The sequence below is a fragment of the Chiloscyllium plagiosum genome, chromosome 7, assembly GCF_004010195.1.
Source record: "Chiloscyllium plagiosum isolate BGI_BamShark_2017 chromosome 7, ASM401019v2, whole genome shotgun sequence".
NCBI classification, from domain to species: Eukaryota; Metazoa; Chordata; class Chondrichthyes; order Orectolobiformes; family Hemiscylliidae; genus Chiloscyllium; species Chiloscyllium plagiosum.
The window spans coordinates 32,136,354-32,141,621 of NC_057716.1; the positions used below are offsets into that span (position 1 = coordinate 32,136,354).

Genomic DNA, 5,268 nt, shown 5'->3' on the forward strand with positions numbered 1-5,268 from the left:
TCATCATCATCATCATCATCATCATCCCATCTAATCAATGCTCTTGCTGCTTCTAAGCTTCACGAGAGAAGCTATAAAATGTCACCCTTGGTGTCTGATATGCCTCCATGAGGTTCTATCTCCTTCATAATTTTTCAAGACAAAAGAGCTCAGGTATACTTTTATTCTGAAGTGTATTTCAGACATTAAGAGAACCATTTTCCTACAGTCTCCTGGATAGGAGTACCCACCTAGGGATTTGCAAGATCAGGAGTAAATTTGTGATTTCCACACTCGATGACAGTAAGCCGGCCAACCATTGAACTGCCACTAAACCACAATTGACAGTTGGAATAAACTGAAACTTTGAAAGTACACATTACTGCTAATCGTGCTGCTCTCAGGGTTCCTCAGAAAACAAATCTGTCAGTCTGGACTCTGTGGGTATGTGAGTCTATTCTTTGATTTCTGCCTTTTGTGTACGTGTGGCAGATATTGGCGAATGGGCAATGGTAGAGGTTGGAGCAAGGAAAGAGAAAGAGTAGGAAATGAGCCAAGTTAACTTCATATGCAAGTCCCTCACAGTGTTGTCTGACTTGAGCCTTTTGGGGAGGAGTTAGTGTTTGAAGTTTCTCCTGCTGAAACAGATACCACAATGAAAGGAGGAGTTATGGGTCCCCACCAACAAGATCATTGATCATGTTCCACAAAGCCTACAGATGATTAAAGGCTCTTTAATACAATTGCTTTAAGAACTCTCCCTTGACTGAGTAACAGGTCGTTGATAAATGACCTGATTAAACTGCATTTAATCAGCATATTTGCAACATTACACTCACACTTTTGTTCACAGCTGCCCTGAATTGTACACATGATGTTTGGTCTGATGGTACTGGGTTATTGTTGATACTTGTGGATAAAGTCAGTTACTGATTTCATTTTTATCATGGCCAACTTGTGGTGCCGTGATAGTGTCCCTGCCCTGGACTAGGGAGGTCTGGGTTCAAGTCCCACCTGTTCCAGAGCTGTGCAACATCTCTGAACAGGTTGGTTAGGAAAAATAGGTTAAATAAAGGGCCGAGACGCTGATGGCATGTTATGTGAAAACTTTGTGCGGGTAAGTTTGGGTTAGTTGAAAGGCCCTCTTGTGGATCAGTGGTAGTGTCCCTATCTCTGGACTGGGAGTCCCACCTGCTCCAGAGGTGTGTAATAACATCACTGAACAGGTTGGTTAGAAAAACAGGTTAAATTAAAAAAATTAAAGACTTTGAAGAGGGTCCTCTTGTGGTGCAGTAGTAGTGTCCTTCACACCTGGATAACTCAGTACATTGAGCATCAGACTTTTAATCTGTCCCTGTTCATATCCCTGCTCAGACACTGCTCTGGGGCTAATTTGGTATAGAGAAAGTGCCTTAAACATCTTTGCACTGCTAGTGGTTAATAGATGAAAAGTCCCACAGGTGATTTTAAAAACTGTTCAGTTGTGCAGGAGAGCTCTTCTGGATATAAAAGAAAATTAAAGGAAATCTTAAAGAACTTGCAGTGAAGTGGAAAGCTGATGTTCTGACACACCTTTGGAGCAGTCAGATTCAAATTCTACCTGCTTCAAAGGTGTGTTATAACATCTCTGAACTGATTATTCAAAAATATCTTAAAGGAATTTTATTATGTGGGGAACATAGGAAGGGTGTTTCACGTTTTGTTGTCCTTCATGACAGTTATTGTATGAGGAAAGGCTGAGGCACTTGGGGCTGTTTTCATTGGAGAAAAGAAGGTTTAGGGGTGACTTGATAGAGGTGTAAAAGATGATTGGGGTTTAGATAGGGTTGACCATGAGAACCTTTTTCCACGTATGGAGTCAGCTATTACGAGGGGCTTGGCTTTAAATTAAGGGGTGGTAGGTATAGGACAGATGTTAGGGGTAGATTCTTTACTCAGCGAGTCGTGAGTTCATGGAATGCCCTGCCAGTAGCAGTGGTGGACTCTCCCTCTTTATGGGCATTTAAACGGGCATTGGATAGGCATATGGAGGATAGTGGGCTAGTGTAAGTTAGGTGGGCTTGGATCGGCGCAACATTGAGGGCCAAAGGGCCTGTACTGCGCTGTATTTTTCTATGTTCTTCTCCCCATTCTAAAAGGTGTTTTCTTTACTCTTAGGCTGTGCTCTTGGGTCCTAGTCTCTCCAATCAATGGAAACATCTTCTCAACATTCACTCTGTCCAGGCCATTCAGTATTCTGTAAGTTTCAATTTGATTCCCCCTTATCCTTCTCAGCTATATAGAGTATAGACCCAGAGTCATAGAGATGTACAGCATGGAAACAGACCCTTCGGTCCAACCAGATATCCCAACCCAATTTAGTCCCACCTGCCAGCACCCGGCCCATATCCCTTCAAACCATTCCTATTCATAAACCGACTTCCAAATGCCTCTTAAATGTTGCAATTGTACCAGCTTCCACCACATCCTCTGGCAGCTCATTCCATACACGTACCACCCTCTGCGTGAAAAAGTTGTCTCTTAGGTCTTTTTTATATCTTTCCCCTCTCACCCTAAACCTATTCCCTCTAGTTCTGGGCTCCCCAACCCCAGGGAAAATACTTTGTCTATTTACCCTAACTATGCCCCTCATAATTTGTAAACCTCATTAAGGTCACCCCTCAGCCTCCGACGCTCCTGGGAAAATAGCCCAAGCCTGTTCAGCCTCTCCTTATAGCTCAAATCCTCCAACCCTGGCACATCCTTGTAAATCTTCTCTGAACCCTTTCAAGTTTCACAACATCTTTCTGATAGGAAGGAGACCAACAGTGGCCTAACCAATGTCCTGTATAGCTGCAACATGACCTCCTAACTCCTATATTCAATACTCTGACCAATAAAGTAAAGCATACCACCACCTTCTTCACTATCCTATCTACCTGCGACTCCACTTTCAAGGAGCTATGAAACTGCACTTCAAGGTCTCTTTGTTCAGCAACACTCCCTAGGACCTTACCATTAAGTATATAAGTCCTGCTAAGATTTGCTTTCCCAAAATGCAGCACCTTGCATTTATCTGAATTAAACTCCAACTGCCACTTCTCAACCCGTTCCTCATATGTTAAGCTTTTAATTCCTGGGATCATTCTCATGAACCTCCTCTGAACCCACTCCAAGGCCACTACATCTTTCCTGAGATACAGGGCACAAAACTGCACACATTACTCCAAATGTTATCTGACCAGAGCCTTATAGAACTTCAGAAGTATAACCCTGTTTTTATCATAGTAGGCTGTTAGGCCTGTCGTCCTATTCCCCCATTAATTAACATCATGGTTGATGTATCCATCATCTCAGCTCCTCCTACCTGCATTATCCCTACAACCCTTAATTCCCTAATATGCAAAAACCCATCCAACAGTGTCTTGAATAAATTTAATGAAGCTGCCTCTACTGCTTCCTTGGGCAGAGAATTCCATAGATTCACTACTCTCTGGGAAAAGCAGTTCTTCCTCATTTCTGTCTTAAATCTACTCTCCCTAATTTTGAAGCCATGTCTCCTAGACATAGTCTCACCCACCAGTGAAACGAGTTACCTGCCTCTATCTTATCGATCCCTTTCATAATTTTATATGTTTCTATAAGATCCTCTCTCAGTCTTCTAAATTCTAGCAGGTACAGTCCCAGGCGGCTTTACCTCTCCTCATAAGATAACCCCCTCATCTCCAGAATCAACCTGGTGAACCTTCTCTACAATGCCTCCAAAGCCAGTATATCCTTCCTCAAGTAAGCAGACCAGAACTGCACACAATACTCCAGATGCGGCCTCACCAACACCTTGTACAACTGCAGCAGAACCTCCCTGCTCTTAAATTCAATCTCTCTACAATGAAAGCCAATATTCCGTTTGCCTTCCTGATTATCTGTTACACCTACAAATCAACTTTTAGCGATTTATGTATGAGCACTCCTTAGTCCCTCTGCACAACAGCATGCTGCAATCTTTCACCATTTAAATAATACTCTGACCTACTATTTTTACTTCCAAAATGGATAACCTCACATTTACCAACATTGTATTCCATCTGCCAGACCCTTGCCCACTCACTCAACCGATCTAAATCTCTCTGCAGACCCTTCACATCCTCTGCGGTTTGCCCTTCAATTTAGTGTCATCAGCAAACCTGGATACATTACACTCTGTCTCCTCTTCCAAATCATGAACAGTTGCGGGCCCAATACCAACCCTGTGATACCCTGCTCACCATTGATCTCCAACCAGAAAAACATCCATTTATCCCAATTCTCTGCTTTCTATTGGTTAACAAGTCCTCTATCCACGCTAGTACACCCCCCACAATTCCATGCATTCTTATCTTATGAATGAGTCTTATCGGCACCTTATGGAATGCCTTCTGGAAATCCAAGTATACAACATCCACCTATTCCCCTCTGATCCACCGCACTTGTTTCATCCTCAAAGAACTCCACTATGTTTGTCAAACATGACCTTCCCTTTCTGAATCCAAGCTATGTCTGACTGATGGAACCCTTTCCATCCAGATGTCTCACAGTTTATTCTTTAATGATAGCCTCCAGCATTTTCCTGAGTACAGATGTTAAGCTAATTGGCCTAAAGTTACCTGCCTTTTGCCTACACCCTTTTTTAAACAGCGGCGTGACATTCGCTGTCTCCAGTCTGCCAGGACCTGCCTGGATTCCAGTGAATTTTGGCAAATTACCAATAACACATCTACTATAACTTCCACCCTTTCTTTCAGCACCCTGGGATGCATTCCATTAGTACCAGGGGACTTACCTACCTTAAGACCCTCAAGTTTGCACAACACTACCCGTTTAGTGATAACAATTGAATTGCCGTCCTCATCTCCCATTGTATCCTTAACATCATTCTTTTGGCATGTTAGACACATCTTGCACTGTGAAAACTGATTCAAAATAGCTATTCAAGTCCTCTCAAAATAAATCCCAACATTGCATTTGCCTTTCTAACTTCAAATTCAACCTGCAAGTTTACCTTGAGAGAATCCTGGACTAAACTCCTAAGTTTCTTTGCACTTCAGATTTCTGAATTTTCTCCCCATTTAGAAAATAGTCTATGCCTCTATTCTTCCTACCAGAGTGCATGACCTCACACTTTTCCAGAAACTGGAAATGCACCATTATGTTAACTAACTGCAAAAGTTAAATATATAATTATGCAAAACCAGGTTTCACTGTAGGAGCTGATTGACCTGTAACAGTGACAGTTGGGATTGAAGTAGTGGGCTATTACATTGTTGTCCATGA

General features: G+C 42.4%; 1 long non-coding RNA gene across 1 annotated transcript in view; it reads left to right on the forward strand.

Moving 5' to 3' along the window:
- LOC122551444 overlaps positions 1 to 2,262 on the forward strand; it is a 14,221-nt gene extending 11,959 nt beyond the window's left edge. The window contains exon 3 of the long non-coding RNA XR_006312102.1: positions 2,137 to 2,262. This is a non-coding gene — a long non-coding RNA (uncharacterized LOC122551444). The remainder of the gene's footprint in view (positions 1 to 2,136) is intronic.
- Positions 2,263 to 5,268: the final 3,006 nt, after the last annotated feature.